Raw genomic sequence first — 24,503 nt, forward strand, 5'->3', positions numbered from 1 at the left:
AGAGAGGGAGACAGACACCTGCAGACCTGCCTCGCCACTCATGAAGCTTCCGTCTGCTGATAGTGAGTGGGGTCCTTGCACATGATGTGTGCCACCACCCGGCCCCCTGGACATCGTGTTTATTTTACTGTGCATGAGTATTAGGGTTCAGTCCCTGGGCACCCACACTGGTAAAGCCAGTATTATCTGCCCAGTCCTGAAGAGCTCTGTGGATGGCACAGTAACACTGCGGTGTCTGTGCATGTCCTCATTTCTGTTTCTGTCTCTCTCTCCTCTCTGTCTCTCTGTCTCTGTGTGAGGTTAAAAAGGAGCAGTGGAATTGAACCAGCACAAAGTCCTGGAGGGCAAAAAAGAAGAAGAAGGAGAAGCAATTGGGACCTGAGAGACATCTCTTTAGGTAGAGTGTGTGCCTGGCTTGTGTAGGGCCCAGGTTCGAGTACCAGCACCACATGGAAGTCCCCTAGCCTTGGAGGAAGCTCCCACATGTCTCTGCCTGCCCCTCTGCCTGAAAATGTTAGCCTGGAGCAGAGAAATCACTCATACTTGAGACCCTACGGAAACCAAAAAACAGAAGAAAAAAATTGGGCCCAGCAGGTTGCTCATTGGTGTGACACAGATGACAACCTGACTTCATTCCACAGCATGGTGTAAAAAGCATGTTTACATAATGCAAAAGACCTGCAAAGAACAAAAGAGCATATTTTCTTTCTTTCTTTCTTTTTTTTTTTTTTTTGCCTCCAGGGGCTTGGTGCCAGCACTATAGATCTCCTGTTCTAGGTGGCCATTTTTTCCTTTTTTTTTTTCTTTATCATTATTATTGGATAGGACAGAGAGAAATTGAGAGGGAAGGGGAAGATAGAGAGGGAGAAAGCAAAATAAATACCTGCAAACCTGCTTCACTGCTTGTGAATCTTCCTGACTGCAGGTAAGGAGCCGGGGGCTCGAACATGGATCCTTTCACAGGTTCTAGTACTTAGTACTATGTGTGCTTAAGCTGGCACCACTGCCCAGACCCCAAGAGCAAACTTTTCTAAGACAAGTTGCACATTGACTCGCCTCCTCCAACCCATTTGTCCATCCACTGCCTCTTCCAGTGACACTGGTCCTGGGGGAGACCCTAAGCTCGGAACAAGGGGTGCACACCATACCCTGGAGTCAGCAAGGTGGTGCTGAGAGGTGCCCCCAGTCTGGGCATGCCTGGGGACAGTTGTGCCAGGGGACAGAGGCAGGGTGCAGGCCAGCAGAGAGGATGGAAGCTGGTTGGCCTCACAGTCAAGCTTAAGGCAACCTTGCCAGTCTGTCATCTGTTCCCACACCTGCTGCCCCAGTGCCCAGCTATGTTGGCATTGGCTTTCTAGCATGACACCTCGAATACACACATACATACACACACACACTTATACACACATACACACACCTACACATACCAAACATATACCAAACACACACTTACACATGACTTTGAGCCTAACACAGCATCCACCAGCACTGACCCCTGAGCAGGACAGTCACTGGTCAAGATGTCAATATTTTAGATTTACTAGATGGAATAAAAGGTTTTCAAAGCAAGCTCTAAATGCTTTAGATACAATATTAGAAGAAGAAATTGCAACCCAGGAGATGGCACAGTGAATAAAAGCTTCAGACTCAAGCATGAGGCCCTAAATTTGATCTCTGGTTCTCTCTCTTCCCACGCTCATAAATAAGTAATTTGGGTTTTTGTTTTGTTTTGTTTTTGTTTTGCCTCCAGGGTTATTGCTGGGGTTCGGTGCCTGCACTATGAATCCACTGCTCCTGGAGGCTATTTTTCCCTTGTTATTATTATTGTTATTGTTGTTATTGTCATTGTTGTTGGATAGGACAGAGAGAAATCAAGGGAGGAGGGGAGACAGAGAGGAGGAGAGAAAGACAGACACCTGCAGACCTGCTTCACCACTTGTAAAGCGACTCCCCTGCAGGTGGGGAGCCGGGGGCTCAAACCGGTATCCTTAAGGTGGTCTATGTACTTTGTACCACCTGGCCCCCTGTTTTGTTTTTTAATTAGAAAAAATAATTTTCTCTGTTTCTAATTTTTGTTTTGTTTTTCCAGAGCACTGTTCAGCTCTGGCTTATGGTGGTGCAGGGGACTGAACTTGGGACCTTAGAGCCGCAGGCCTGAGAGTCTGTTTGCATAACCATTATGCTCTCTCCACCTGCCTTCTAGTTGCTTTTTTTTTTCCCTTTTGTTATCCTTGTTGCTGTAGTCTTGTTGTGGTTATTATTGTTGTTGTTGATGTCGTTCGTTATTGGATAGGACAGAGAGAAATGGAGAGAGGAGGGGAAGATAGAGAGGGGGAGAGAAAGATAGACACCTGCAGACCTGCTTCACCGCCTGTGAAGCGACTCCCCTGCAGATGCGGAGCCGGGGGCTCGAACCAGGATCCTTATGCCGGTCCTTGCGCTTTGCGCCACGTGCGCTTAACCCACTGCACTACCGCCCGACCCCCTAGTAGTTGCTTTTTTTTTTTTAATGGCATTTCTGGAGAAAATAATTATGTAGATGATTCGAAGTCTGCTTCCTTCTGTCCCTCTTACTTTCCTTTTTCTTTGGAGCCTTTAATTAGTGCTATTCATTTAAAAGGACACAGAAAGTCCCTCCAGCACTGCTGCTCTGCCATCTGTGGAGAACCATTCATGAAACTTCCTTCCTGCAGGTGGAGACCGGGGGCTTGAACCGGGTCCTTGTGCGTGGTGACTTATGTGTTTAACCAGGCATGCCACCACCCAGCCCCTGAAAAGCTTTTTGTATAACCAATATGCTATCTCCCCAGCCCACTGGAGTCCACTTATAAGGACACTAGTGGCATTCACACACACCCCAACTCCTTGACTCAATTATGTCCCCAAAGTCTCACCCCTGTCCGTCTCTCTGGGATTTCAGCATAATGCCTAAACCTTTTCTCGAATTTTTCGGAAGGTACCATGTCAATCCACTTAGCATGTATATTCTCTGAGAGGGGCAAGAAGAGCCTTGGCCACCCCTCTCCTCACCCCCCCCCCAATCTAATCCCCTCTGTCTAATCTAAAATCCAAGATTAGAAAGGCCAGCTCTGAGCAGCTGTCTTGTGGTCATCCTCTCTCTGAACACCAGAGGACACTCTAACTCCATGCAGCGAGGTTTCCAAACCCGCCTCAGCCTAATTCCTGGTGGTGTAAAACAGATTCCAAGTCCCTAGCAGCCCCGGCACTTTTCTCAGGCTCTGAATAGCTGCATAAACTCCTCCTTCTTCTACCCTCTTGCACGTTCCAGATGAGACTCCCCACCCCCAGCCCCCCCGAGATGTGTAGAAGTCAAGTAACCTGACTCCCTCAAACCAAAGCCCAGAGATATCTCAGTACCAGAATCAGAAGGAATAAAGACGCCCTGGTTGGTGGGCCTGAGAGAGTCCACAGGGTAGGTAGGGTTTGAGCTCACCCAGGTTTGAGCCCCAGCACCACATGGGAGGCGCTATGGCATTGGAGCAAGCTCTAATGCTGTGGTGTCTCCCCACAGGAGTCTCCCTGAGCTGTGAACTCATGGCAGGCCCCAACTCCACAAAAAGAAACAAAAGAAGAGGGGGGGGCGGGTGGTGACACACCTGTTTGAGCAAACATGTTACAACATGCAAGGACCCAGGTTCAAGCCCCGTGTCCCCACCTGCAGGGGGAAAGCTTTGCAAGTGGCAAAGCAGGGCTGTAGATGTCTGTCTGTCTCTGTCCCTCGCTATCTCCCCCTTCCCTCTCGGATCCTGGCTCTCTCTCTACAAAAAGTAAATAAATAAAGGTAATCAAACAATTAAAAATAAACAAAAGGTGGTCCAGGAGGTGGCGCAGTGGATAAAGCACTGGACTCTCAAGGGTGAGGTCCCGAGTTCAGTCTCTGGAAGCACATGTACCAGAGTGATGTCTAGTTCTTCCTCTCTCCTCCTCCTCTTCTCATGAATAAATAAATAAAATCTTTTTTAAAAAGAAAAGTGAAGAAACACAAGAAGAGACATGCTCACTGGGGCTTGGAGTTATGGGTGAGCCACCTCCCCAACCCTGTAACACTTTTTTTTTTTTTTTTTAAGATTTATCTTTTCAGGAGGTGGGTGGTAGCGCAGCGGGTTAAGCGCAGGTGACGCAAAGTGCAAGGAACGGTTAAGGATCTGGTTCGAGCCCCCGGCTCCCCACCTGCAGGGGAGTCACTTCACAGGCGGTGAAGCAGGTCTGCAGGTGTCTGTCTTTCTCTCTCCCTCTCTGTCTTCCCCACCTCTCTCCATTTCTCTCTGTGTTATCCAACAACAAGGACAACATTAATAACTACGACAATAAGAAACAAGGACAACAAAAGGGAATAAAGAAATAAATAAAATTTTTTTTAAAAAAAGATTTATCTTTTCACTTCATCAGAGATAGACAGAGTGAGAGAAGCCAAGCAGTGGGCCAGTGTGGGCAGTGCCCGTGATCGAGCTTGGGGCCCAAGCCTGCAAGGCCTTCCCTCTACCGCTGAGCCACCTTAGTGTTTCCAACAGACGTGATGCTGGAGGCGTGTCCTCCGCTAGACAGGGGCTCTAGGACACGCAGGGAAGACCGAGAGGGGTGGAACCCAAACTCCTGTGTCCCCCTGCTGGACTCGGCGGAATCCAGACAAGAAACTGGGCTCTGGGGGCTGTGTGCCTGGCAGTCTATGGAAGCAGTCTCCTTATCACCAAACAGATAGTCCCATCAGGAGACGGGGAGTGGGGGTGGGGGTGGGGGAGAGCAGAGGCCCTCTGGGGAAGAGGCAATATGGAGGCATTTCGCACAACTTGGGGTCACTCCCACCCACAGGGCAGAGCAGCAGCCATTGCGAGGAGACCGTGTGTGATCTCGTGATGGGGGAAGAGCGGAGAGCAGGCTTAGAGGCGTGGCGCGCACGTGAGGACTTCCACTCAGTCCCCAGCATCACCTAGACGGATAGCTGAAAGCAAACTTGTGTATTTTTAGTTTTCACTCATTTATTCATCCACACGTGCATTGTGAAGAAAGAATCCATACCAGCACATCACTCTGGCACAGGCAGTACTGGGGACTGAACTTGGGAACCTCATGCATGCAAGTCCTGCACTCCACCACTGAACCACCTTCCTGGCCACAAAACAATGCACACCATGTATTTTATTTTATTTATTTATTTTTAATTTAATTTATTTATTTATTTTCCCTTTTGTTGCCCTTGTTGTTTTTATTGTTGTTGTAGTTATTGTTGTTGTTATGATGTTGTTGTTAGATAGGACAGAGAGACATGGAGAGAGGAGGGGAAGACAGAGAGGGGGAGAGAAAGACAGACACCTGCAGACCTGCTTTACCGCCTGTGAAGCAACTCCCCTGCAGGTGGGGAGCTGGGGGCTTGTGTTGTATGCTTTACATTGGTTTGTTCTAGCCCTCCCCCGCCAAGAGAATTGGATCAGTCCTGTTAGTTTCGTGGGCCTGCTTGGCCCCGCCCCTAGGAACCCCAACCGAGTTCGAGAGTTCCAGAGTTGGAGAATGGCGGAGTTAGAGAGAGTGCTTGCGCCAACGCAAAGAGACAGCCGAGTTCTGTTTGGTGATTAGTTTGTCTTAGTTTATGAATCATTGTTCCTGAATAAAGAAATACAGCTTCCCTGCCCAGCTGTGTGTCTCTGGTCGTCTCTGTTACCCGCCCGTGAAGCTAGCCCGGCCCGCTGGAGCTTACGAATTTTAACAACAGGCTTGAACCAGGATCCTCGAGCCAGTCTTTGCACTTCAACCCGCTGCACTACCGTCCGACTCCCCTTTTTTTTTTTATTGCCACCAGAGTTATCACTGGGGCTCAGTGTCTATGCCATGAATCCATCGCTCTTACTGCCTACATGTTTTCTTTTCTTTTTTTTTTTTTTCTTTTCTGATAGAAATGGAGAGGAATTGTGGTCTGGGAGGTGGTGCAGTGGATAAAGCATCAGACTCTCAACCGTAGGTCCTGAGTTCAATCCCCAGCAGCACATGTATCAGAGTGATGCCTGGTTCTTTCTCTCTCTCCTCCTACCTTTCTCATGAATAAATGAATCCTTAAAAGAAAGAAAGAAACAGAGAGAAATTGAAAGGAAAAGGGCGATAGAGGAGAGAGAAAAGAGATGCCTGCAGCCCTGCTTCACCACTCAGGATTATCTTCCCACCTGCAGGTGGGTACTGGGGGCTTGAACCTGCGTCCTCGTGCATGGTAATGTGCGCTCAACCGGGTGTGCCACCACCTAGTCCCAAACAACTGTCTTGAACAAGTGCTGGTGAGATTGTGGTACAACCAGAAGTCTGGTAAACTGCTGTAAAACGTAGACTGTTACCACTTGGGAAAGAAGCCTGTAAAAGTTTCTCTAAAAGTCAAGTCACTGCTGTATGATCTGCCCCCACCAACCCGTAGGCATTTGCCCACTGGCAGTGCAAACACATGTCCACGGGAGGTGGGGCCTCGGTGCTCACAGCAGCTTTATTCACCACCGCCCCAAACTAGCATCCATGCAGGCGATGGCTGACCTGGGAGTGGCCCACAGCTGAACCAGGTGAGGCGTAGCCCGCAGTGCCGGTGTTCACACGGCAATGAAATGAGAGCTTGATTAGACCCACAGCAGCCTCAGCTGAAAAAAACCAGGCCAAAGCAAGAACATACTGTATGCTTTCAGGTTTGTCTGTCCGTTTGTTTGTTTTTAAACTAAAGCGCCACACCGCTCTTAGCTACTGGCGGTGCTGGGAGTCGAACCTGAGACTTCTGTGTGTAAGTCCTGTGCATTGCTTCTTCACCATCTCCCCAGGCCTGGCTGCATTTTCATAAGATTCCAGAAAGCCCAGGAGCCGGGCAGTAGCGCCGTGGATTAAGCACATGTGGCGCAAAGTGCAAGGACCGGCATAAGGATCCCGGTTCCAGCCCCCAGCTCCCCACCTGCAGGGGAGTCACTTCACAGGTGGTGAAGCAGGTCTGCAGGTGTCTGTCTTTCTCTCCCCCTCTCTGTCTTCCCCTCCTCTCTCCATTTCTCTCTGTCCTATCCAACAATAACATCATCAGTAACAACAACAACAATAATAACTACAACAACAATAAAAAGCAAGGGCAACAAAAGGGAAAATAAATAAATATTTAAAAAACAAAATAAATTAAATTTTAAAGAAGATTCCAGAAAGCCCATACCAATCCTGCAGTGACAGAAAGCAGACTTGGGGTGACTGGTGAAAGGGCTGGAGGAAGAGACCGGAGCTCACAAGGAGCATTTAGGAACTGCAGGTGACCTGCCATTGCGAATGCATCCTTGGCTTCACAGGTATGACTCACCAGGTGGCCCTAAGCAGGTGCAGACTGTTGGGTGACACTTAAACTGCGGCAAGGCTCTTTTTAAAAATCCTGCTTGCTCCTTTGCTTTACTTTGTTTGAGAGAGACATTGGGGAAGGATTTTAATTGCTTCCAATTCTCATTTTTTTCTGCCAAGTCAGTCACCAGGCAGAGACTAGGCAACCAGGAGGGTTGGTTATATTTGGCTGGTGCATACAGCTTGGTTCCTGGCTCAAGAAAAAAGATAAAGAAGGAAAGAAACGAGCAGCGACTGCAATCAGTAATGCAGCATGCCAGATAGCATCTGACTGGCACGGAACTCTCAGTTCGCACAGAAGCTGCCAGGTCAGAGGTCTTGAGAGGCCAGGCTGGGGGTAGGGAAGCGGGCACACAGGACAGGCCAAGGCAGAGGCTGAGGGGAGGAGAGCATCTGTCCGGCTTCCTCACACTACACTGCAGGCAGGGCTGGCGGGCCTAAGACACACCCCTGCAGAACAGGTGCGTGAGCTGAACTCGCAATACACCAGTGACAGCAGGCATCTTGCAAAACACTTTCATTCAGTCCCGAGTATGATCCCCAGCAGTGCCTGTGCCAGAGAGATGCTCTGCTTCTCTTTCTCTCTGGAATAAACAAAAAAAAAAATTTTAAATGCTAAGATTGTGGGAGTCGGGCGGTGCAAAGCCCAAGGACCAGCTTAAGGATCCCAGTTTGAGCCCCTGGCTCCTCACCTGCAGGGGAGTCGCTTCACAAGCGGTGAAGCAGGTCAGCAGGTGTCTGTCTTTCTCTACCCCTCTCTGTCTTCCCCTCCTCTCTCCATTTCTCTCTGTCCTATCCAACAACAACGACAGCAGTAACAGCAACAATAACTACAACAAGGGCAACAAAAGGGAATAAATAAATAAATACTTTATTTTAAAATGCTGACACTGCAATTGGTTTTTTTCTCACACCGGCCTAAAGGGTTATTTCCCCCCAACCGACCACGCCTCTGATCATCATGGGTCTGCGCACTCTCATGAAATGGACCCTTTGAAGAAACACACATTTCTCTTCCTCTCTGCTGTGGCCACTTGCAGACCGGGGAGGTGTTTGAAAGGAAGCTTCACTCAACGGGGAACCACAGCCTGCCTACTGCAACTCCATTCTTCAAAAAAAAAAATTTTTTTTAATTTATGTAGAGAGAAGTCGACTTGGGGAAGTGATGCGGGGAAGTTCACCTTAAGAAAACTGGTGTAGGGGGTCGGGCAGTAGCGCATCAGGTTAAGCGCATGTGGCACAAAGTGCAAGGACCGGTATAAGGATCTCAGTTTGAGCCCCTGTCTCCCCACCTGCAGGGGAGTCGCTTCACAGGCGATGAAGCAGGTCTGCAGGTGTCTGTCTTTCTCTCCCATTCTCTGTCTTCCCCTCCTCTCTCCATTTCTCTCTGTCCTAGCCAACAACGAATGACATCAACAACAACAATAACCAAAACAAGGCTACAACAACGAGGGCAACAAAAGGGGGGGGAAATGGCCTCCAGGAGCAGTGGATTCATGGTGTAGGCACCGAGCCCCAGCAATAACCCTGGAGGCAGGGAAAAAAAAAAAACTGGTGTAGGGCTTGAGAGGAGGCACAGTGGATACAGTATTGGGCCCTCAAGCTTGAGGTCCTGAGTTCAGTAACACATGTGCCAGAGGGACACTTTTGTTCTCTCTCTCTCTTTCTCATATAAAAAATTATTTTTTAAAAAAAAACTATTGTAGAGGCTGGGAGATAGCTCAATGTGTTAGAGCATCAGATTTGAATGCTAAAGTTTCTAGGTTCAATCCTTGGAACCACCATAAATGAGAGCTGAGCATTGTTCAAGCATCTCTCTCTATCTCTCTCTTATACAAATAAATCTCAAAGAAGAACAGAAAATTGATGTTGTAATCCCAGGGGAAAAAGCTCTTTAGCTCTGTTGCAGAGCTCAGGATTGGCATGGCCGAGGTCTCCAATTCAGTCCCTGGAGTAGCCCCACCCACCCACCCCACTGCCTCTCTCTTGTTTAAGTGATAAAATAAATCTGGGGGCCGGGTGGTAGCACAGCAGGTTAAGTGCACATGGCATGAAGCAAAAGGACCGGCATAAGGATACCAGTTCGAGCCCCCGGCTCCCACCTGCAGAGGAGTCATTTCACAGGCGGTGAAGCAGGTCTGCAGGTGTCTATCTTTCTCTCCCCCTCTCTGTCTTCCCCTCCTCTCTCCATTTCTCTGTCCTATCCAACAACAACAACAGCAATAAGAACAATAATAATAACGACGATAAACAACAAAGACAACAAAAAGGGAAAAAATAGCCTCCAGGAGCAGTGGATTCATAGTGCCCCAGTGATAACCCTGGAGGCAAATAAATAAATACATAAATAAATAAATCTTAAAAAATTAAACTGACAAACTGAGGGAAGCAGATAGCCCTCCCCGACCTGGGCAGAATCCTCCAATCCAGTGACCCAAGAGTCAGAGGAGGGTGGGCGGATCCCCTCACTCCCCGTCTCCTACCCTCAGACACCGGGCTCCTGAGCTTCAGACCCTGGAGCCTTAGGACTCAGCCCAAATCACACCACAGGCTTTCCTGGTGGTCAGGACCCAGCAGCCATTGCAGGGCTTCTTGTGCTGACGGCCTCCTTGGCCCAATTGTTTCCTTTTCATTTAGAGAAGACAGAGGGAGGTAGGGACATACACAGAGAAGAGAGCTCCCACAGCCCCACTCCACCTCCCACGGAGTTCCTCGGGCACCAGCCATGATGCTCTCGTGGTGTCAGGGCTCGAACCCAGGTCCTCGTGTATGGTAAGGCATGCACTCTACCAGCTGAGCTAGTTCCTGGTCTCCCAACTGCTACTTCTGTAGGGAAAGAGACAACACAGAGATTAAAATGGACCCTATTGGGAGTGGGAGCTAGTTCATCAGGTAAAGCATGTGCTCTGCAGGGAGGGAATGAGGACCTGGGTTCAAGTCCCTGGAACCACATGGGAGTGTGGCTCCATGAATGGTGGGAAGGTCTTGTGAGGTAACGGAAGGTCCCTTTCTGTCTCTCTGTCCCTGTCTCTTCCTAACTAAAATGGAAAGGGGGCAAAGTCCACTCGGAGCAGTGGAATCATGCAGGCATGAGACCTGATGGCCAAGAAGCAAGACACTTTTCATCTCTCAGATGGCGATAAACATCCCAGAAAAACCCAAGGCAGAGAAGCAGCCAGGGAACAGGGTGGGAGATGGGAGTCTAATTCTATATACTGTGGCCATAGAAAGCTTCTCTGAGGAGGCAACTAGAATCTATGCTTTTTGAAAATATTAATGTATTTATTTGGGTAGAGACAGAGAGAAACCAAGAAGGGAGGGAGAGGTGGAGAGAGAGAGAGACACCTGCAACATGAAGCTTCCCCAGCCCACAAGTGGGGACCAGGAGCTTGAACCTGGGTCCTTGCACATGGTAACATGTCTGCTCTACTGAGTGTGTCACCACCTTGTCCTAAAACTATACATAATAAACATCACCCACAAACTCACCCCTCAGTTTTTGAGCTAAAAACAATCACTCCAAAACCTAGGAGATCTCTCTCTCTCTCTCTCTCTCTCTCTCTGTCTGTCTTTCTTCACTTCTCCTCCTTCTTCTCCCCCTCTTTCCATTTCTTTTCCTTTCCCCATTGGTTATTAAATGGCTTCTCACATCTCTGTGTGTACTGGGATGCCCCAAGGATCTGCTCAGCTTTGGGCCAGGCTCCCCCATTTCCAGCACTGAGACCCTGGCTCTGCTGTTGTTATTTTCAGTTCATCTTTATGCCCCCTGACCCAAGTCCAGTTACAGAAGCTGTGCGCTATGCTGGGTGAGCTATCTCCTGGCCCCCAGTCACATTCTCTTGAATGCCTCCCCCAAGAGCATGCCTGTGTGTGTGTGTGTGTGTGTGTGCGCGCGCACATGTGCATGTGTGTGAATGAGTGGCCTCCCAGATCTGAACCTCATGTCTGACTCTGGGGTGGTCTACCTTGTGAAGTATAGGGGGCGTCTACTCCAGGAGCAAACTGGGGGCAGTGGGGAGAGCTAGATGGAGCACTGGCCAGAGCTCAGACACCCCCAGTGTCCAGCAGTGTCTGTGGCAAAGTCCTTAGCTGTGGGTCCAGCCATTCCGTCCTCCTGAATTCCTGCCAACTTTCAATTTGATTTCTCTCGCCAACTCTCTAAGCTTCTAGGTAGCCTTCCAACAGTTTCCTTTCTGCCCAAGTGACCTGGAATCACTTTCTGTCATTAACAGCTGATGGGCTCAGTTCTTTAAGTCACTCCCTGGAGAATTTGTACCTTTCCTTAAGAGTGCTATGCCTTAGTGCCCCCAGGTGGGGGGAGCAGCAGCTAGAGCCATGTGCTTAATAAGCACAAAGCCTCACATTTTCCTGACTGATGTTCTGGATGTTTCTCTCACCCTATATATATATTTTTCTTTCTTTCTTTTCTTTCTTTCTTTCTTCCTTCCGTTCTTCTTCTTCTTCTTCTCCTTCTCCTCCTCCTCTTCTTCTTCTTTTAGATAAATCTTGTTGGGACTGGGAGGTGGTGTACCCAGTGGAGTACATACTTAGCTATGCACAAGGACCTGAGTTCAAGCTCCCCAGTCCCCACCTACACAAGCAGTGAAGCAGGGCTACTGATGTCTCTTCTCTCTCTCCCTCCCCTCTCAATTTCTCTCTTTTCTGTCAAATTAAGTAAATCTCTGAAAAATTAAATAATTTTTTAAAAATGAGAGTGTCACGTCTTTTCATCGAATGTCTTATGCTGGGGCCAGGTGATGGTGCAGCTGGTTAAGTGCACATCTTCCAATGCTCTAGGTCCTAGGTTCAAGCCCCTGGACCCACCTACGGGAGGAAGCTTCCTTCACAAGTGGTGAAGCAGGACTGCAGGCATCTCTCTTTCTCTCTCCCTACTTACCTCCCCCTCCCTTCTCAGTTTGTCTCTATCCAATCATAAAATAAAAATATTTAAAATAAGAAAGAAAGAATGTCTTATGCTTCCCCACCCTGACCCCATTCCAAGATAGAGGGGTATCTTGGGGGTTGAAACAGTGCTAACCAGGCATCCTTCCAAGGCTCGGGGCACCTTCTCTCCCAGGGTCAGCTTGTCAGCCTGACACACAGCTAGCATGCGGACATGTGATGGCTACATGCCTTTTTTTAAAAAAGATTTTTAAAATATTTATTTATTTACTTATTCCTTTCTGTTGCCCTTGTTGTTTTATTGTTGTAGTTACTATTGATGTCATTGTCGTTGGCTAGGACAGAGAGAAATGGAGAGAGATGGGGAAGACAGAGAGGAGGAGAGAAAGATAGACACCTGCAGACTTGCTTCACCGCCTGTGAAGCGACTCCCCTGCAGGTGGGGAGTCAGGGGCTCGAACCGGGATCCTTACGCCCCACCTGCGCCTAACCTGCTGCGCCGCCGGCTCCCTGAGTACAGATTTTACAGAGAAGTTTCTAGAGCCAGACCTTCTTCAGAAGCCCAGTGATCTCCCCTCACTGACCCATCAACCCAGGAGGTGACTTCAGGTTGGAGGTGGGTGACTCCTGTCTTCCTGGGGGAGCTGTTACTTCTCTTGTGTCCCCTACCGTGTCACAGCTGGGCTGCTCACTTCATTTAAACGATCTGTCTGCAAGTCAGGAGACGGCTCAGTGGGTAGAGCACAGGCCTACCATGCACAGGGCTCTAGGCTCCAGCCCAGCACCTTGGGGGAGCACCAAGGATAGCATCAGGGTTGGAGCGCCCCATGGATGGAGAAACAGTGGTTTGGTGTCTCTCTCGCCTCAGATTTTTTTGAAATTGAGCTGGGGTGGTAGCCACTCCCAGGTGGCATACTAGAGGATTTAATTGGGGCCTAGGGGTGCTGGATTTGGGCCTCCTGTTTAGGGGCATAGAATGTCGACATCCAGCTCTGGGTTTCCTGAACCTCTCAAGGTCGTAGCTAGGGAAAGCAGTGGCAGAGTGAGACGAGACTGAACTTTGGAGTCACCTGCTTTCTGTGTGACCCTGGAACACCGCTTAACCTCACTGACACTCAGTCTCCTCAACTCAGAAATAAAAATTCAAGTTCACCAGAGCTTTGACCAAAAGGTCAGGTCAAGGAAGCATGAGGCGCAGGGAGCGGCTGACTACCAGTTTATTAAAGAATTGGTTGAGGGGCCAGGAGCTAGCTCCCTGGGTAGACCACACACTTTCTTTCCCATGGGAGAGGTCCTGGATTTGAACCCCAGTGCCACATGGGAGTGCCTGGAGAGCACCAGGAGAGGAACTCCATGGGTTCTCAGGCAGTGCTGAGGTATCTTTTCTCTCTCTAAAACATAGATGAAAAATACCAGCCTGGGGAGGTCAGTTAGTTAGTGGTAACCTTATGGGAAACAGCTCAGCCGTATCAGAGTATAGGACTTGATGCCTGAAGATCCAGGTTCAGCTGCCAGCACTGTTTACCAGAGTGGCTTTGCTCTTTCCCTCCTGTGAAACTGTCTTTTATATGAAAAACATAGAACAAATTAAAAAAAGGAGGAGGAGGAGGAGGAGGAGGAGGAAGAGGAGGAGAAGAAGGAGAAGGAGGAGGAGGAGGAGGAGGAGAAGGAGAAGAAGAAGAGGAAGAAGGAGGAGAAGAAGAAGAATGGTGGGTTCTGAGAGCTTACATTTGAAAGACTCCAACAAGGTGCTCAGAAAACATCCATTGTCTTCCCCCCAACTTCTCAGCTGCTGGGCAGAGCTCCTGGGTCAGGGCCAGAGCTGAGGAGCCTGGCCCCAGTGTCCTCCAGGAGGAGGCCCCGGGAACTGGAAACCAGCCGATCCCCAGAGAGCTAGGAAACAGCAAGGTCCAAGAAGGGACATGACACCTCGGGGAACATGGCCAACTGCTCTCCCTGCTGTTTGCATGGGAGTTCAGGGTTTCTCAGGAAAGAGCTGACAGCCTCCCAGGTTTCTGGATCTGGGACTCAGGGTCAGACCAGCCCAGCAGGCTCGGCAGGGAGGGGCTCACTGGAGGGAGGAGGGGGCCGCAGAGATCTTGCTGGCACAGGTGGTAGAAGTACAGTCGGATTTTGTGTGCCCTTCTCTGTCCCCATGTCACTTCCGGGAGCTCATGCTAGGTTGCGCCAGCTCTGCCAAGGGACCCAGCCAGAAGCTCCAAGGTGGTGGGGAGGTGGGGAGGGGAGTGCTCTGGCCGGACAAGGGACCAACAGGAAGCCTTCAGGGTCTGCAGGCCCTGGATGGATGGAGCTAGGCAGCACCATCAAGACACCCCCTCCCTTCCCACGAGAACCAGGGCACCTGAGAGCTTGAAGGAGGGGACCTGTGTAGGAGGTAGGGCTTCCTTCTGGTCCAGTTTCAGGTGGGGAGGTGATTGCAGCATCAGAACCACCAGTGTGGCTATGACCATGACCCTGTGATTCTCCGGGCTCACCTGGCACTTGCCCCATGCCCAGTCCCATGCCAGGGGCATAGGGCTTCCAGGGCACCAGGAGGGATTGGCACCAGGTGTGGGAGGGGCTGAGTGATGAGGGCTTTTAGGTGCTACCTTGGGATGATCTAGGGGAGACAGTGAGGGTGCTATCCCCTGGTTGTGCTGAGGGAGCCAGATTCAGCCAGTATCTTGCCTTGGGGTGGGGGGCCGCCCTGGAGTCCCCTCAGCGAGTCATAGCGGCTGCTCCTTAGGAAGGGATGGGCGTCTTCTGAAGCACATGCTCCTGCCTGCCCAGGCAGTAGGGCAGGGCGTCACCTATGACTCATGGCGTTGCTTGGTTCTGGGGAGCCGCCTGCCACTCCACCCCCAGAGGATCTGACCAGACACTGAAATTGGGGCAGCAGCCTGCCCCCTGCCCCTGTGCCCACCCCCAGTAAAATTCAGGGTTTATTTTTTAAAAAATATTTATTCCCTTTTGTTGCCTTTTTTTAATTATTGTTACTGATGTCGTTGTTGGATAGGACAGAGAGAAATGGAGAGAGGACGGGAAGACAGAGGAGGAGAGAAAGATAGACACCTGCAGACCTGCTTCACTGCCTGTGAAGTGACTCCCCTGCAGGTGGGGAGCCCGGGGCTCAAACCAGGGTCCTTACACTGGTCCTTTTGCTTTGCGCCACGTGCACTTAACCCGCTGCGCTACCGCCCGACTCCGAAATTCAGGGTTTATTTCCACCCCTTCTTTTGAGGAGGCCTGGGGCTGTCTGGCAGTGCCCCCTAAAAGCAACCACTAGCCGTAGCTCGTTCCTCAGAATCATCTCTTCAGTGCCCTCTTGCTTCCTCCCTTTGCACCCACTTCATCAGTCAACCCCTCCATATCCTTGGACTCACAGCCTGGCCCCTCTGTCTGCCACCCGTTTCCCTTCCCTGCTGTCCAGCTTCCTCTCCAGGAAACAGGGCTGGGGGCTGGCCTCTGAGCAGCTCTGGAATCTTCCCTCTTGCAGATGTTGAGTGGGGCATGAGGAAGCTGTCTGATAGCGCAGAGCATGGGGGCGGGCTCGGCAAAGGGTGGCTACTTTCTTATTAAATATTTACCGAGTGTCTGTCCTGCCAGGCACTGGGGGGGTTGGTGGTGAGGAAAGCTGACACTGCAGAGAAGGTGGGTAGGATGAAGGCTGTCAGCACCTGGCACATGGGGGCCCCAATAAATGGGGGGCCTCCTCCCATTCCCAGGATCATGTCCCCCCCAGTCACTACTGTCCATTGAAGCTCACAGACCTGACACAGGATAGAGACCAAGTGGGGCGTCAGGCCCAAGAACCTTGGGGTTTCCCAGGACCCCCTCTCAAAAAAGGGTTCTAGGGCAGGGGAGATAGCATAATGATATGCAAAGAGACTCTCATGCCTGAGACTCCAAAGTCCCAGGTTCAACCCCCTGCACCTCCGGAAACCAGAGGTGAGCAGTGCACTGGTTAAAAAAAAAAAAAAAAGAAGAAGTATTTTACTATCTACTGTAAACCATTAATCCCCCAATAAAAATTTTTTTTAAAAAGGGAGTCTGGCAGTAGTACAGCGGGTTAAGTGCAGGTGGCGCAAAGCGCAAGGACCTGAGTAAGGACCCCGGTTTGAACCCCCGGTTCCCCACCTGCAGGGGAGTCGCTTCACAGGTGGTGAAGCAGGTCTGCAGGTGTCTGTCTTTCTCTCCCCCTCTGTCTTCCCCTCCTCTCTCCATGTCTCTCTGTCCTATCCAACAACAATGACATCAACAACAATAATTTTTTTAAAAGGGCAACAACAGGGAAAATAAATAAATATAAAAAAAATTTTAAGGGGCTGGGTGGTGGCACACCTGGTTGAGCGCACATGTTACAATGTGCAAGGACCTGGGTTTGAGCCCCCAGGTCCCCCCTGCAGGGGGAAAGCTTCACAAGTGGTGAAGCAGTGCTGCAGGTGTCTGTCTGTCTCTCACCCTCTCTATCCCTCTCTTCCCTCTTGACTTCTGACGGTCTCTATCCAATCAATAAATAAAGATAATAAAATTTTTTTTTAATTTTAAAAAAGAAATTTAAAAAGTTGGGGGGTGGTTCTGGAGGGGTGTACTGAAGAGAAGCCAGTGGAGAGCAGAGGGCAGTGGCAATGGGTGAGATAGCTTTCTGGGCCCTCCACACTTCTATTAACTAAGGAAGTGTTTTTAAAAATTTATTTATTTATTTTCCTTTTTGTTGCCATTACTGTTTTTTATTGTTGTTGTAGTTATTGTTGTTATTGATGTTGTCAGATAGGACAGAGAGAAATGGAGAGAGGAGGGGAAGACAGAGAGGAGGAGAGAAAGACAGACACCTGTAGACCTGCTTCACCACCTGTGAAGCGACTCCCCTACAGGTATGGAGCCAGGGGCTCGAACCGGGATCCTTATGCCGGTCCTTGTGTATGTGAGAGTCAAGATGAGGAGGCCTAAGTGTCCCATGACAGATGAGTGTATAGGGACAGTGAGGTCTGGGGCACAATGCCATACTGCTCAGCTATCAGGAAAGACGAAGCTTCTCTTTTGTTACAAAGTGGATGCAGGAACTTGAGCTGAGTGAAATAAGCCAGGAGGGGGAGGGTCCATACTGGATGACCGCACTCACGGGAGCACCTCAGAAGCAAAGCAAGGAAAACGTCGAGTGAGACAGTGGTCAACCTGGTCTGGAATCCACACTGGGAGAGGGTGTGGTGTCCTGAATACTTGCCAGTGGGTTTCGATCGAAACTCAGTCACCTTAAAGGTGTTTAGGACGACTGTAGGATGAAGTCGTTAGGCTGATTTTAAAATCCTGACCGCCATGAATCAGCTGTGTTATACTGGGGTGAAGACTACTCTTTATTATATAAAAACAAGATTTTATTGTGAGATCTAGAGCGTCATTCCAGCAGGCAGTGGCAGACATTCAGCCCGGGCCTCCTGCACGCAAGTCCTGTTTTCTGCCACTGAGCCACCTCCATGACCGTAAAAGGTTTCACTTCTCAGAGTCTTGGTTCCCTCAGTTTCAAAATAAGGATGTCGGGAGTCGGCGGTAGCGCAGCAGGCTAAGTGCACGTGGTGCAAAGCGCAAGGACCGGCATAAGGATCCTGGTTCAAGTCTCCAGCTCCCCACCTGCAGGGGAGTCGCTTCACAGGCGGTGAAGCAGGTCTGCAGGTGTCTGTCTTTCTCTCCCTCTCTCTGTCTTCCCCTCCTCTCTTCATTTCTCTCTCTCCTATCCAACAACAGTGACATCAATAATAACAATAATAACTACAACAATAAAACAACCAGGGCAACAAAAGGGATAAATAAATTTTTAAAAATAGAGATGTCCACCTGCAGGGAGGATACTTCACAAGTGGTGAAGCAGGGCTGCAGGTGTCTCTCTTTCCCTATGTATCTATCTCTCAATTTCTCTGTCCCATCCAATAAGAAAATGGAAAAACGGCCAAAACAAACAAACAAACAAATAGGGACGAATGAGCTGGTTTGAGCCCAGCCCCCACCTCGTTGAAGCAATCTTTGATCCTGTGATCTCTTTCACTCTCCCTATCTCTCTACCTTTCTGTCTCTAGAATTAAAAGGGACTGTTTATACTGAACTATAGGGGTTCTCTGAGGAGTAAAAAAAAAAAAACAACAACAAAGTAATAGAAACTAGGGTTTAATAGCAGAGTAGTTTGGATAGAATCTCTTCCCTGAAATAGTGATTATGAAATCTGAACAAAACATTTACCCACAAGCCCCAACAGTTTGGGAGTGGTGGTACCAGGCAGACCGTGAGGGAAGTCAACACTGGAAATATGGGCGCTGCTTTGATTGGGATTTGCATCTTTGTGGCCTTTTGCCTGAAGCGCTCACTAATCCGTGTGGGAGACAAGGATGTGTAGAAAGCAGTCTTACTAGTTTGTGATGTCAGGAGTACAAAATTCTCCACAAACTCTAGGAGCTTCAGAGGGAAATCCCAATGAAGAGAGATGAAGAGTCCTCAGATCTTACTGCTGTAAGCTTGCCTGTCCACAAAGCTACACTAGGGGTCCCAGTGGCCCCAGGGGCTGAAAGAGCTGAGTGAGAAGTGCACCTGTTACCTTCTACAAACGAGACAATTTTGTACTGTGGGTTTGAGTCCATCCAAGTTAACTAACAAAAGTAACAAAATGTACAATTTTCTTTTGTCAGAGGAACATAATAGAATCCAGGGGATTCACAATGTACCCCTGAAAGTGTCCAGCACACTAAAGTCAAGTGTTAACACATATGAAGAAACTGAACACTGACTCATACTCAACACTCTTGCTCAAAAAGCAAGGGAAACTTGGTGGCCCAGATGCTTGGGTTAGCATCCAGGCTCCTACAGCAGCTCTTACATTTGCAAGGCCTTAAATAGTGTCATACTGAGAGAACAGAGGAGGAACTTCAGCAGAAAAATCAAAACTAGAAAGAAGACCAAATGGAAATTTTAGAAGCAAAAAAAAATACAATAACTGAAATGAAAAGTGAGCACGGTATCCCTGGATAAGTTGAAAGTTTCCATCTACATGAAAGCCTGTACATGGACGTTGTAGCGACTTGACTCACATTTGCCAGACCTGGAGGTAGACCAGGTGTCCTTCCGTAGCTTAGTGGAGAACAAACTCTGAAATTTTCATACCATAGGACATCAGTGAACAGCAGAGCCAAAGACATGGAGGAACCTCAGAAATGCATACCCAAGGGGAAAAGGTTCATCTGAAAAGGCTGCACCTGTGTGATTCCAAATATAGGATATTTTGGAAACGTCAAACCAATGGGGACAGTAAGAAATCATTAGTGGTTGCCAGGGTCTGGGGGAAGAGAAGGAAGGAGGAGGTAACACTCAGGACTATTCTGTGTAAAACTGTAGTGGCTGCTCCCTGTTATTACACATTCGTCCCAACCCACAGAGCGTAAAACCTCCAGTGGGATTCCAAAGTCAGACTACAGACTTAAACAAATAATGATGTGTCTGTACTGGCTCTTCAACTGAAACAAATGGATCAGGATCATACAAGGTGCGCACAGCAAGGAGCTTGGGCCACAGGGAGAGGAACTGGTTAGGAATTTTCCATACTTTCCCATCAAGCTTTTGGTAAATCTTAAAATTTTCTAGAAAAAAAATTTTTAATTTTTTAAAAAAATATTTATTTATTTATTTATTTATCCCCTTTTGTTGCCCTTGTTGTTTTATTGTTATAGTTATTGATGTCGTCGTTATTGGATAGGACAGAGAGAAATGGAGAGAGGAGAGGAAGACAGAGAGAGGGAGAGAAAGATAGACACCTGCAGACCTGCTTCACCGTCTGTGAAGCGACTCCCCTGCAGGTGGGGAGCTGGGGGCTCAAACGGGGATCCTTACGCTGGTCCTTGCACTTTGCGCCACGTGCACTTAACCCGCTGCGCCACCGCCCGACTCCCAATTTTTTTTTAACTTCTTTATTGAGGAATTAATGCTTTACATTCAACAGTAAATACAATAGTTTGTACATGCATAGCATTCTCCAGTTTCCCATATAACAATACAACCCCCACCATGTCCTCTGTCCTCCTTCTTGGACCTGTATTCTCTCCACCCACCCATCCCAGAGTCTTTTACTTTGGTGCGATATGCCTTTTTTAAAATATTTATTTATTTTCCCTATTGTTGCCCTTGTTTTTTCATTATTACTATTGTTGTTATTGACGTTGTCGTTGTTAGGACAAAAAGAAATGGAGAGAGGAGGGGAAGACAGAGAGGGGGAGAGAAAGATGGACACCTGCAGACCTGCTTCACCGCCTGTGAAGCGACTCCCCTGCAGGTGGGGAACTGGAGGCTCCAACCGCGATCCTGATGCCAGTCCTTGCGTTTTGCACCATATGCGCTTAACCCGCTGCGCTACCACCCAACCCCCAACACAGTCTTTTTTAAGCTTACTTTATTAACGGGTTTCTGATCATCATTAAGGACAGAGAGAAACGGAGAGAAGAGGGGAAGATAGAGAGGGGGAGAGAAAGACAGACACCTGAAGACCTGCTTTACCGCTTGTGAAGTGACTCCCCTGCAGGTGGGGAGCTGGAGGCTCAAACCGGAATCCTCACAGTGGTCCTTGCGCTTTGTGCCACATATGCTTAACCTGCTGCACTACCGCCCGACGGCCCCCCCCCCCAATTTTTTTTAATCCCTAGTTGACTAGAAAGACAGTACCATTGGCAATGCAATAGTTGTTCATACCTGAAGTACCAGAGGTCCCAGGTTCAATCCCCAGCACAACCATAAGCCAGAGCTGAGTGATGCTCTAGTCACAAATGCATGGCCCAGAGCTAAGGAGATCATGCAGCCACAGTGCTCTCTCTCTCTCTCCTCTCCCTGTTTCTATTTCTTTCCTATCAAAAATAAAATAAAAAAAAGAAACAAGCAAAAAAAAAAAAAAACATAACCAGTGGCCAGGAAGATGACTCAGTGGGTAGAATGCAGGACTCGCATGTATGAGGCTGTGGATTCAATTCTAAGCACTGTATGTGCCAGAGTGGTCCCCCCCCCCATCATTAATGAGTGTAATTGTGCACTGTTCCTTAAAAACAAAAAGTTATGATCAGAGAACACAAGTGATCTGAGCAAGGGTAGATAGCATAATGGTTATGCAAACAGAATCTCATGCCTGAGGCTCCAAAGTTCCAGCTTCAATCCCCCACACTAAGCCAGAGCTGAATAGTGCTCTGGTTAAAAAAAAAAATACAGTAAACTTGTGGTCCAGGAGGTGGCACAGTGGATAAAAGCATTGGATTCTCAACCATGAGGTCCTGAGTTCAATTCCCAGCAGCACATGTACCAGAGTGATGTCTGGTTCTTTCTCTCTCTCTCTCTCTGCCTGTCTTTCTCATTAATAAAATTAAAATTCTTTAAAAAATACAGTAAACTCAGCACTTTCTGTTCTTAAGGATTCTCTCTTTCAGGTGTTCACATCACAGACAAAATCATGGGATTCTAGGCCACCCTGCTTGTCCTGAGGCCTGAAACCTTCCTTGCACAAGTCTTCATCCCATAGTCTCTGAGCTTCTGGCTGCACCAAGCTGTGTGCTGGGCATGGAGCTGGACACCGACCACAGGATCCCTCCCCACAAGGCACAACCAACCCAGAGGGAGAGGGTAGCAGTAAATATGCAGTAACTTTCCCTGTGCCAAGGGGCAGGACACAGGCCCTCTCAGGGGGCTGTGGGAGGACAGGGATGGTGTTTCCACCCCAAACTAGGTCTGACCAGATGAGGCTTCCTATCGGGGGTGTCATACTAGCCATGCCTCAAAGTCAAGGGCAAAGTTAAGGGCCAGAGTGGGAAAGAACCTCCAGGTTTGGTCAGAGATCTGGAACCAAACAGAACACAGCCCATTGGGAGACTGCACGTTATCTTTTTTTATTTTACGCTGTGAGTGCAAAGAAAGTGCATGAGTGAGACAGTGTGTGTGTGTGTGTGTGTGTGTGTGTGTGTGTGTGTGTGTGTTCGAGTGTGTACCTGTGTGTGGTGGGGGGAGAAGGTGGAGGGCAGAGGGGAGCAATGCACTGTAGGGGTGGGTGGAGATCCCCTCAGAAGCTAGTCTTGCCCAAGGCAGCTGATACATCCTGGGGAGCCTGTCTTTTGAACAAACTCTGTAGCAGCAGCGAGCCTCTAATTTCCTTGATGATAATTAGAGGAACTCCATTTCTCCTGCCATAAACGCTGCCCAAGCTGTGGCCCTCTCACCTATGGGAGTGGCAGGGCCTGCGTCTCCTGCCAAGCACACCTGACGCCCAGCCGGAGGCCCAGGGGTGCTGCAGAGTCCCCTGGGTTGGTGCCAATCAGAGCTGAGCTCTGCTGGCAGAGGAACTGACTGGCACTCTCCGAAGAGACTGAACTAGGTGGCCTCCCAGCCAAGCCACAGGTTCAGATTTATTCCAGCCTGGCCTGCAGAGCTCTCTACCAGGGCCTGGGGGGCCTCCAATACCAGGGAAGCCTCAGCCCGAGGTGCTGAAGCCCCTCCCCTCTGGCTCACACCCCATCTCCTTAAGGCCAAGCACGCCTTTCAGTGCTCTCTGGCTTCCCGTGTGGTCTGCATTCACGTTTCCCCTAGAGGCGCTCGGGGTGCCCTGAGTTTTAACGAGAGAAGAAAACCTTCCTTTTCATGTCTGACCCCGTTCCTTCACCCAAGTCCGTCTTCCTCCCCTTTTCCACCAGATTTTTTCTTTATGTTATTTTATTTATTTACTTAGTGGGTAAAGACAAATAGAAATCAAGGGATCGGGGCCAGGTGGTGGCGCACCTGGTTGAGCACACGTGTTACAATGCACAAGGACCTGGGTGCGAGCTCCCTGGCCCCCACCTCTCTCCCTCTCTATCACCCCTTTCCCTCTCAACTTCTGTCTATCGCTATACAACTAAATACATTTTTAAAAAAGATAAAAAAAAAAAAAGAGAAAGAAATCAAGGGATCAGGAGGAGATAGATAGCAAGAAAGATACCTACAGTACTGCTTCGCTGCTGGTGAAGCTCACCCCTGCAGGTCGGAACTGGGGGCTTGAACCCAGGCCCTCATGCATTGCGACACGTGCACTCAACCAGGTGCACCACCTCTGCACTCCCAGATATTTTTCTTTTCTTTTCTTTCTTTTCCTTTTTGTTGCCTTTTTTTTTTTAATCGTTGCTGTGGCTATTATTGTTGTTGTTATTGATGTCGTTGTTGCCAGATAGGACAGAGAGAAATGGAGAGGGGAGGGGAAGACAGAGAGGGGGAGAGAAAGATAAGACACCTGCAGACCTGCTTCACTGCTTGTGAAGTGACACCCCTGCAGGTGGGGAGCGGGGGCTCGAACTGGGATCCTTGCCTTTGTGCCATGTGTGCTTAACCCGCTGCGCTACCGCCTGACACACACACACACACACACACACACACACAGACACACACACACACACAGACACACACACACACACCCCGCAGATATTTTTCTTAGTGCCACAAAATGATCTCAAAAAGTCCTCAGCTCTTTCTTGAGTCCCAGCCACCCACCCCCCTGGCTTTGCCTCTGACTCACTGGGAACCAAAGCCAGTGTGAATCGCTCAGGGGTTCGGTGTGTCGTTCTGTTTCATTAGTAGCACGTCTCATCTGTTTTGTTCTTTACTCTCGAGGGGGAGCGCCTTCTGCACCTCCCAAAGCCACTGGCGCCAATGGCTTCTGGCCTTTCCCACGAGACCCGAAGCCTCCCTGGTCTCCCCTTGAGACTCAGAGAGATGCTGTGTCACATTCAAGGCTACCGCTGGTGCAAGAAGCATGTGGTGAAACTCTTAAGAACCTGGGGTCTCTCCACATCCGGCGCCATTTATGGCTGGGCAGATGGTTCCTGGTGGGAGCCTTTCTGGGAATGTTCAGAGGAGGCCTCCCTGGTGGATTTGCATTTTCTTGGAGGCCCCAGCTCCAAGCCTCTCTAGGACCTTGATCTTATCAGCCAACCCCTTCCCAGGGCTCTCTGGTCCAGCCCCAGCAGCACACTGAACCTGGGGGCTGACTGGAGCTGGCGGCTGGTGGTGGAGGGAGTCGGGAAGGAGGAGGGCTCGCTTCTGAAGGCAAATGCACTTGGCTTTCTCATGAAAGGGCTCCCTTGGGAGAAACAAGCAAGTGACAGCCTCATGGGCAACAGCCAGCTGATCCATTTGGAGATAGAGTGAGGGCGTGGTGTTCCCCCAGCAGCCTGGGCAGGCCCTGGAAACTGGAGCAGGTGAGGTCCCGACCA

At 49.3% G+C, this 24,503-nt stretch overlaps 1 protein-coding gene across 1 annotated transcript in view; it reads right to left on the minus strand.

Annotated features, from left to right (window-relative positions):
- Positions 1-24,503, minus strand: part of ACADS (acyl-CoA dehydrogenase short chain) — a 379,518-nt gene that overhangs the window by 227,749 nt on the left and 127,266 nt on the right. The gene's annotated exons all lie outside the window — the stretch shown is intronic.

The sequence above is a fragment of the Erinaceus europaeus genome, chromosome 6, assembly GCF_950295315.1.
Source record: "Erinaceus europaeus chromosome 6, mEriEur2.1, whole genome shotgun sequence".
Taxonomy (NCBI): Eukaryota; Metazoa; Chordata; class Mammalia; order Eulipotyphla; family Erinaceidae; genus Erinaceus; species Erinaceus europaeus.